This window comes from Tympanuchus pallidicinctus, unplaced genomic scaffold, assembly GCF_026119805.1.
Source record: "Tympanuchus pallidicinctus isolate F22 unplaced genomic scaffold, pur_lepc_1.0 scaffold26, whole genome shotgun sequence".
NCBI classification, from domain to species: Eukaryota; Metazoa; Chordata; class Aves; order Galliformes; family Phasianidae; genus Tympanuchus; species Tympanuchus pallidicinctus.
The window spans coordinates 1248555-1259001 of NW_026294743.1; the positions used below are offsets into that span (position 1 = coordinate 1248555).

Consider the following 10447-nt stretch of genomic DNA (forward strand, 5'->3'; position numbering starts at 1 on the left):
CTCCTCTGATACTGCTGTTTTGGGAGACTCGTTGATTTGTCAAAGTAATGATCCTAACAGTATGGCACAGAGCAAATTGTGACCGTGCTTGAACAAGCTGGAAGGCCTCTAGATGCAAGCAGAAAGCTATGTGCAATCAGGCTGGGTTCTTTCTGCATGTGAAAAGTACCAGCCAACCTGTTCTTGGTATCGACAGAAATTTCAGTGTGAGGAGATAGTCAGCTTATCAACTAGAGGGGCTAGATGGAAGAATTTTTTTTCAGGAATTCACATCACACTTAAACTCTGTTTTGGATATACTTCAAGATAAATCCTAGTAACATAGAGCAGAGGATACAGGGTTAAACCTTTCCAATTGCAAATGGATTCATCTATTGCAAGCAGTCTGTCATCTGTGTGGAATATGAGTCAAAATCTTGGTGTATGCTTCTTCTAACAGTCATTGGCCACAGTTTGTCTTTTTCTTTCTCTGCCTTAGTGGTTAATTCTCTCCTTCATCTGAATGTGCATGTCCTCAAATTGCAAATCTTGTGTGTATGTTGGTATTTCACTGAAAGTATTTTTTTTTCTAATTGTGTGTTTCAAAGCAACATAGATGGAAAGTATATTTAAAAACTGTTTTGTTGATTGCCCTTAATTAGTGAAAATATCTGGCCGATTTATCTCTTCAGCACTTTTTTTTTTTTTTTTTTTTTGGCTCTGGTTGATTTGTGAATTTTAAGGTGTTCTGAGAAAAGCAGGAAAAAGGAAAATATTTATTTATTGGCTCTGGATGCAGGAAGGTGTATGAAGATAAGTAGTGTCTCCTATAAACATCTCCAGGAATTAACTAATTACAGATAATATCATCTGTCATTAGTTTTCAAGTATGTAGTGAAATAATGGTTTCTTAAGAGAATTTAGAACAATGTACTGTAAAAGATGAGTAACAAGAAGCAAGTCCCAACTCTGTCCGTTTCAGCAGAGCATTATTTTTTAGTCCTTCTTCCATGAAGTCGTCCTTTCTACTTTAAAGGGATGTGGTTTATGACTATTTCTGAAAACTTGAGGTTTCAATTACTGAAGGGAAAGGAATTGCAGTGTGTGTGGAGCAGCAAGTATGTCCCCATGCTTCCTTACTTATTTGGAACATTCTATTTTGTTGAATTTGGCAAACACTTGCCTGATCGAAGTTCAATGACTTAAAGGAGGCAGTTCAGTGTGAGAGAGACTGCTTCTGCTCTTGGATATGCATAGTGGACCAGAGTCTGGTGTGAGACCTGTTAAGTCCCATGTGGCTCTTTATCCTGCTCTTTGAACCCACATAAAACGTACTTCCATTGGAGTGTTACTCAACAATAGACAGGTTTGTCTGGCTGACTAGCAAGAGAGAAAGTTGCATGATGTACTTGTCTCATGTGTCAGATCGCTGTAAAGATAGCAGGCTTCTGTTGCCTCTGCTTCTAATGTACCACCAGCTCACAAAAAGGAAATTATACTCCAGTGTAGCGTGGATGGTGGATTCAAAAATTTGAAATCTCTCTCTCAAGAGACCAAGAGTAATGATTCTTCTTGAGGGTTAGGCTTTCAAAAGTTTGTTCAGTGGCAAATCTATAAGTAAAGATGTCCTGTATGGTACTTGACTGAATGGGATGGGTGAGAGCAGGATGTTAGTCCAGTTTTTGAGGTGGTTCTTTTGGAATACCGACTGAACAGAGTGAATCTAGCTGCAGAAGTATGTTAGGAATCTTGTAAACAAAAGTCTTTCTAAAAGGCTTCTCACAGAACTAAAGAGAACCATGACTGCATAAGAAAGAGTTTATAAAATGCTAAGCATGATTCTAAATAAATCTCAGCAATACTAGGATTTTTGCATTACATTAATCAGTTCTCGCTACTAGCTCTCAGTTTTTAGCTCTTAAGATAAGGTTAAAATTTCCTGAATTCCTTCTCATTATCTTTTACCTGCAGGAAAAAAAAGACCCCAAGAAAACTACCATTCCGTCAGGCTTCTAAAGCCTGCTGCAATGTGCTTTGTTCTTGCACAGATAGAAATGCTAGATGAAGCAGCCTTCCGTTTGCTATATTCAGCAGCTGGCTTGATAATATTACTCACTCTCTTGATAGCTTTGTCTCTTTCCAAACCAGATCATCTCCTTGCAGTAATGCCACAATCTATCAAGGTTTTATGAACTTTAATATTCTCTGTGAATGGTAATGGCGAAACTAAGAGAGAAAGGAAAAAAGAATGAGTAAATGGTTAAACAATTTCACAAATATTGGTCAGTTACTGTTTATGTAATATAAGGTGGAAGAAGAAATCATTTCAGATTTAAAAATGAAAAGCTTTATTGTTGATTAAATTATACTTCACAAGTTCCTTCTGAGCCAGGACCATGTCTAGGTGTTTGCTGCGGCATCTTTAGCCCTTCCAAGCTGCCCTGACAGATAACTGTTGGAGGTCCTCCATGTCTCTTAATCCTTATTCATTTATCCCACTTGTGTGTAACTGGAAATTAGAGTTCAATTCCAATGTGGTTAATAAAGAAATTATCAACGAGGAGTCATGTCTTCCATGCAAGTCTAAATGATGATAATTACTTTGCTTGTGATCCATCTTTCAAAGATTCTATTGATAAATCTTTTAAAGGAATGATTAAATTGCTGGGGAAAGTGACTGTACTGAATTATTGCTGAATTAATAATGATGATATTAAGCACTGGTCTGCGCCCAGAGATCTAGTGGTCCAGGCGGAAGATTTGGCTGCAGTGTACCAAAGCTTTCTTCCACCCTTAATGTCTATTTTTCTTCCTAAGGGAAATAACAAATGGGAAGAAGTGTGGAGGGAGCCAGGAAAGTTTGTGAAAACCTGTCTCAACAGGGAGTCAGAATACAGTCAGAGCCTGCAGCTAGAGCAATGAGCTGAGAAGAGCTCCTAGATTCCATAGGTTAGGTATAAGAAATGTTGTATGTGAGAAAATATGTAGGTTGCTCTGAAAGTAATGCCTTCTAATTATTTTCATGGAAACCACAGCAGATACAAAGTGAGAAATAAATTGCGTTAGAGTAAATTCTCTGCTGCAAAACACTGTTCTTCAATGTAGCTACCACCAATAGCTGATTTTATGAATGTGCTGATCAAGAAGAATTTCATTTCATGGTATGGCAGTTGTGTATGGCTGGCTAGAATATTGCTTGTCTTTTGGATTGCTGTTGCCACTGCTGTAACTTGCCACACCCTGCCTCACTGTTCTCCCATCCAATGTTTGGTTTCCATATTCATTTAGCAAGCATCAGTGAAAGTCAGTGGGCATCAGTTTTTCTGCATGGAGGAATTCAGCGACACACCTTTGTTTTATATGCACTTCAATGTCAGACATTGTCTTGGGTTGCCTCACTGCTGCCATCTGTTAAATGGCAACAAAACGTAACAAAATGTTGGTGTTATGGCTGAAGAGCTTGGACCTTCCCATCAACATCTGCCTCTGATATCATGGGCCAACACAAGTTAATAAAATAGGAGGCATGATGATGTTGCTGCTAGAAGCGTGTGCAAGGAATATGACAGCAGTGTTCTTAAGCCAATTTAAAAGTTTATTTCAGCAGAAATACTAGGAATCTTTGTTTCAGTTTGTCTAAAGCACTGTTAAATTACCTCAGTAATTTGATATCTAGGCAAAATGTACAGGGTTCCTTCCTCAGGTCCTCTCACTCTAGCACAGAAAATAAATAACAAATTGCTTATGGAAATCAGGATTTGACAGAAAATGGGAGTTATTTAATATAAGGAAGTCTGACAGTGAGCTATACTAATTCTTGGAACTAGCCAAGGAAAAGTAGGCAAAGCTAGAAAACTTTTCTCTTTATTTTTTAGGTACTCCAAAGTTAAGAGATTATAACATAAGCTGAATGCATTTCCAAGCTAGTTATTGACACAACATTCATATAGCCACTGCAACACTGAATGTTTCATTTCATTAAACATGAGCATTTCCCAAATATAGGAAAGCATGGAGTAGTATGAGATTTTTTGCTGATCGCTTATATTCTGTTTCACCTTGTGTTCCACCATGATAACAATAATGAATGAGCCTTTAGCCACAGATCTGCCTTTCCTGTTAGGTATATTAAACTTTTCTGTGGTAACCAAGTATGGAATTTAGAGGTAAATCTATAGTGATTCCAAAGCTTCACTTTGAAAATGTGTTTAGTGTTGAATTCTGTTCCAGCATGTTTTGCTCATTTGTAGGCTTGTGTGACTTTTCAGTGAGAATAATCAGACATTTCAAAATAAATTACTGCACTTGGAAGCTATAAAGAATTAACTTCTGCCCTTCTGCCTTGTTTCTCTCCCTCTCTTTGTTTCACGTTATTCTTCTTCCTTATGCTTGACCGCAGTTAATTCCCAAGTGTCTCATGTTTATTCACCAGGCTGCTGACAGTAATCACAACGAAATCTCAGTAGCTTTCAGCTAAGGCAAGTGTTATTTTTTCTGGAGGCATATAATATCTTAGGCCTTGATCTTATGAGCATTATACTTGATGCCAGAAGGAGTCAGCCTGGTGAAGCCAAACACATACAGTAATGTTGGCAGGATTTGCTCTTTCTTAAACATAACACTAATAATTTAACAAAGTATGTCACACATGTAATGAGTATTTATTGCGCCCACACTGTGCAGTTGATGCGTTAGAACTGTTATACGTAAAATCTATCTGTGCTAATATATAATTTAAGTGTGGCTGTAAGCAACAGGTAAAGGGTTTTGGAAGCACCCAGCCTGTGTTGTATTGTCAGATGAGTTAGAATACCCTGCTTATGTGTTTATGTGTAAGTTAGTTTCAGCACTGCATCTTGCCTCAGTTACAGAAAAATTCTTCCAGGACCATGAAAATAAAATGCTCCTGTCTGCCACCTTGTGTAACAATGTCTGAAATACAGAATTAGATGTTTAGAGGAAAACTAGTAGCAGTGGTTATCTGTTTTTATAAATAAGTAACAATGTTAATATAGTGAAAGGGCAGATACTCTTGGAAAAACACCCAACAGAATGCTAGGGAACTTAGGAAGAGAAGGGTGTGGAACACAATGCAACTATAATGTTTAAGAAAACCAAGCTGAAATATTTCTAGTATTTCTGTATAATGAAGCACTAAATTCAATACAGGTACCTATAGTGCTAATGGATCCTGGTCTTAAATGAGGGGGACTGAACGTCTGTCATTGCTTTCAAAATGGATGAGAACATCCTATCCCTTTTCTCTGAACTCACTGATGACCTTAGTTTGTTGTTCTCTAAGCGCTGTGAATATACCTGTGTCTGGGCTATTACACTTCAGCCTATTGTGCATAGGCTTAAAAAAAAAAAATAATAAAAAATCTCCCTGTTTTTTTTTTTTGTTGTTCTTTTTTTTTCTGTGTACTGCAGGCTTAAATTTGTAGTTTTTTACTTTGAAGTTACACAGTGAGATCCTGCTAATCTGCACTTTGTGTGTTAATTCTGCATGTTAGCTGAGATGCATTTTCCTGATCCCCGGGAACATTTCTTTGTTCAACTGCTACAGTCTGAGTGGACTCTCCCCCTTTCATGTAGCTGTGCTCCCGGTAATGGGTCCTTAAAGCCACCATCAGCTTTTAAATGAAATTCAGCATCCAGACAGAGATGTGAGATGATGAGCTACATGTAATCAGTGAAAGAGCAGGTTCAGCACTCCAAGGCTCGGGTCCATGAAGATTATTTAATTGTCTGGACTTAAACCTCTGATTTCCCTACAGATTTCACTGATGAGTTAGCCATCTAATTAAGAATCTTTCAGGCAACTTCTGCTCGTTTTACTTGAGTAATGTAGTAAAGTACTTAAATGTAGTAAAGGCAGTGGTGCTGCTTGACTAAAAAAGATGAAGTCTTTGGGTGCAGGATGATAACATTCAATTAGATCAAGTTGTCAGTTGGCTGAACTAACCTTATTCAGTATCTAAAACCCTACCAATACTTAAAAAATTGCAATTAAATGAATGTACAATTAAAACCAAGGCATGCAAACCTAACATTAGAAAGCTAATTAGTCTGTATTTCCCAGTTTTAAAGGGGAAAAACTTGCCACCAGCTTGAAAAAAGTGAAAACATTTGCCTCAATTTATAAATTATTCAAAGATAGTATTGAAAATTAGTGTACTTAAGTTTATATTTAAAGATTTGTTACTTTATAATGGTAATAGGAAATTATATAGGCATTCCTAATGTAGTGTTATGAGGATACTTGTATATTAATGTACTGAGGTGTGCAAGACAATCTTTTAGGGTAGACTTGCCACATTCCAACTTGAAATGCTTAACTCTAAAGTTCCACATTTCTACTGACTAATGAGGCAATCAGCAATTCCAAGAAGTTTTTTTCCATCATATGAAAGATGGAATGAACCAAAATTTGAAAATTCGCTTCCTTCTATTGTTTGTGGAGGGAAGCCTAGCCAGCTTGCTTGCTCTCCTGGGTTCTTGACTCTTCAGTAACTAATGGCTGAAGGAAGAACTCTTTTCTGTACCATTGTCGTTATTTTCCCAGACACAAAATTCACACTGTGAGATTGAAACCACAGGTTATCAAAATCTGTAAGAAATACCCACCATCACTTCAACATGAGAGTTTAGGAAGTTCTAAAGAAGACTTGTGGAGTACAAATAGGTTTTTTTCTTCTTGTTTTGTTAAATGAAGGACTTGAAAATAAATTTGTCCCTCTGACTATGAAAGCTAGAATTTCTGCCTGGATCTGGAATCCTCAGCGTGACTTTTGAGAAATGACAAGAAAGCAAGGAAAAGCATTCCACTTGCTTAGAAATGTTTTTGTGCCTGTAAGATGAACAAAACCTTGCAGAATCGATCCTGCTAACAACCACCACCTTAATGAGCGTTATCGCTGAACTGATCTATTCGTTACTGCTGATTGAAATCATGTACTTATGGTTTGTGTGCTGCCAGACATTCTACTCCCCCAGAGTCACCCTGCGCAATCATCCTACACTGAAAGTTTACACTTCCTCGGTCTGCTCTAGTTTATGTAAAATGTAGATTATTAAGTTATACACAGGGGAACAGGTGGGTGGAGCAGCTGGCATGAGAAGTGAGCAGCCTGACAACAGAAAAAATATCAGGGTAGATTGCAGTACAAAATTTTTCCTAGGAAATTGCAAATTTCACAATCTGTTCATGAGAACTGATGATACAGCTCATGTGCCAGGTAACAAGTCTGGGAGACTCTAGACTTTACTGGAAGCAGACTATTCAAGACCTTCATAGATCTTGTTCGTTTTGGCTTCAGACTGCTACAGTATATCATGCAATCCTACTCATTCCAGAGAGCATTTCTTTGTGAAATTCATAAGTGTATTGAAAATGTCACAGTAGTTTTTCAGTCTTAACTGACTGACTGATTTACTGTATTTCTGATTACAGATATTAAATTTTAAAGATGTTTTTGTGAAATTTTAAGCAATGTAGGATTTTGGGGTGTTTGTCTTAGGTTCCATTCAGTGACATGAATTGATAAAATTGCACTGATTCTCATATGCAAGGCAAAGGAAAACACTCGACTAAAAATGCTCTTGTTAATTTAGGTGCAATGTGGATTGTGACCTGGTAGAAAGAAATGTTCTGGATTAAAAGAATATCAATTTTAGTATAACACATGCAGGCATAGCCAAGGAAAATATATTAACAGGACAATCTGATAAGCCAAAGTGGCAAGATTTCTACAGTAAGGAAATCGGTAGGTGGCTGTGGAGGAAGTAAGTGAGAAGATAGTTGTGGAAGGAAATATAAACCTTGAGATAACATAAAATATCATAGCAGCTTATTTTGCATCAATTACAAGGGAATGCAAACCATATCAGCCTTGTGGTTATGCCACTTTTGCAAGAGAGCAGAGCAAGGTACTACTTCTGTAAGCTGGCTGTTTACATTCTTTGTTTGTCCCATTTTGACTTGAGAAAATTTCCTCATGAAAATTTCATTAGAACACACATTTCTGCACGAAGCTACTGTTCTAGCATTTCTGCATTCTAGCAAATCAGCATTTTTCAAAAGAAAAGTGTTTAATCAAGTTGTTTCCAGACAAGTCTAATTATAGTATTCTCTTTAAACAGACAGCACTTCAAAAATAAATGCAATGAAACATTCATTATTACTAAGATCTTTTGTATTACTGAAATTACAAGAAGCAATTACAAATATCATAAATGATATCTTGATAAGCATTTCCTATACCATGGAAGAGCCGTTCTTATGTTTCTAATGTGTCACTTAAATTTGAAATTCCTTCTAGTATATGAATTACTGTTAAACACAGTACAAAGATCACTCAGCTTTCATTTCCCCACAAATTCAATTGAGAAATGTATGCATTTGGAGCCTTTCTTCAGAGGAGGAAAAGGAAAAGAGGAGAAGACTGGGAGGGGAGGGTGTAGGAGAGAGGGGGAAGAAAATATTTGAGAAAAGCATGGAGACCAAAAGAGGAGAAGAAAGCTGTTTTTATGTGGGGGACAGAATCAGTAGTAGCTTTCAATATGGACCAAGTATCCTTTACTGGGTGCAGCAGACTTCTTGCTTTTGATGGAAGACCAAGTGAAAGAAGGGTAACTCAAGTGTTTGTGCAGTCACTGGGAACAGTGTGATGTTGATGGTGGGAACGTGTGCATGCTTTTTTTTTTTTTTTTCTTTTTGCTGATGTGGAACAATCGTGAATATTGGCTTGGAAGTAGAATGTGGTGGTTCTTTCTGCTTTTTTTGACCTATAGCTTCTCATAGCCTTTTGTAAAATAACTTGCAAATTCCTGATATTATATAACACCCTGCAGTAAATTTTATAAAAGCAATGGTAAAAAGGAAAACACAGTAATAGAGAATATAGGCGAAAAAGACCTATGGAAAACATGGAACCTTATCTGCATGTTGTCTTAAGGTACGCTTAATCTTGTGGCATGGAGATAGCGCAGGCTTAGAACCATTATGGTGGCAAAAGCTGGGAAGTTTATGTGAAGGCCAACACATTTCTTACTCACTGTCTAGAGTCTGGAAAAGCAAATGACAGCTGTTGGTGTTCTTAATATCAGTATCAAATCCAAGGAAACCATCTGAAACCTGTTGCTGAGGAAAAGTCATTATTCATTTTAAAAGTTCAAAGGGAACGTGAGGAGAGTTCAAGAAGGAGTTTGGCTTTTGAATACTCACAGTTTTCCCAAAAAGCTTTGGGAGTTTTACAGCCTTGCGTAAGAATGTATGTTGAGCATATTTAAAGGACTTGAAAATTTAACTTAATCAAGATATGGAGTCCAAGAAAAATGGCATTCCTTTAATTGAGATAGGCAAAGCAGAAGGAAACAAAACAAAACTATACAATGTCTGATATATGCATTCACATCTTCGTTTTGCTGAAATACATTAACTGTAAAGCATGTTTGGGAAGTTTCTGCAGTACCCATTAAGAGTTAATATGAATCTTGAGATTCCAATATTCTGGATAGGAATGAACGTTGGTTTGGCTATACTATGGCAAAATAAATCTATAATGTGGTCCTTTTCTACTCACACTTAAAAGAGGAGGATTATTCTAGCAAAGCCTGAGTACACATTTGTTTTAAATCATGTTGCCTGAATTGCTAACATTATCTGGGGTTTCAAAAGTGTGGCCAGGGCTCTGAGAAGTCTCGGCATCTGTACTTGTGCACCCAGCTGGAAGTTGGGCACTGAAGTTGATGTTGTGGTAATGACAATTAGAGAGTCATTTTGGGCTGTAGAAAAGCTATCTGTGCTTGAAGTGACCAGTAATCAGCACTTCACAGCATCTTCATTCGTAAAACAAATTGAATCATAGCTCCACTTGGCTTAAGTTGGAAGGGGCGTCAGTAATCTTTTCCAACCACTGTGATATGGATGGGATTTGTGGAACTGGTTTATGAATGATTACTTTGCAGGTACTCAGAAGAGAAGAGCAAGGGCGGTTGGACTCGTTGATCTGTGGAGGTCCCTCCAACCGCTACAATTCTGTGATTATTACACAAACGTCAGGTGGCCTTAAATGATATTGATACATTATAATTACCTGTTTTGAGGCAGCCATAGGCTGTTACCAAGAGGTGTTTTTCATCTCCTTTAAAATGCGATAACTGGAAAAAATTTCATCTAGATTTTTATGAATTTTAGCCTACTCTCAATGGAACTGTACAGAAATAGCTGAACCAAGTTTTTGTTCTTTGCTTTTGAAGGAGTGGGACTGACTAAGTTCTGAGGAACTTTTTATAGAGTTGCTCTCATGCATCCAGAAGCAAATTGGCTTTTCCCTCCTATAATGTCCATCTCCTATGTACTCCTTTAGCCCATAGTCCTAGGTCTTCACACCCTCTTGAATGATGGCATTAATTATTGCTGAGACTGACTCCATGAAGATTTGACTCCGTTAGGAAATTTATTTTG

General features: G+C 37.3%; 1 protein-coding gene across 1 annotated transcript in view; it reads left to right on the top strand.

Annotated features, from left to right (window-relative positions):
• IQCM (IQ motif containing M) overlaps positions 1–10447 on the top strand; it is a 167736-nt gene that overhangs the window by 16019 nt on the left and 141270 nt on the right. The gene's annotated exons all lie outside the window — the stretch shown is intronic.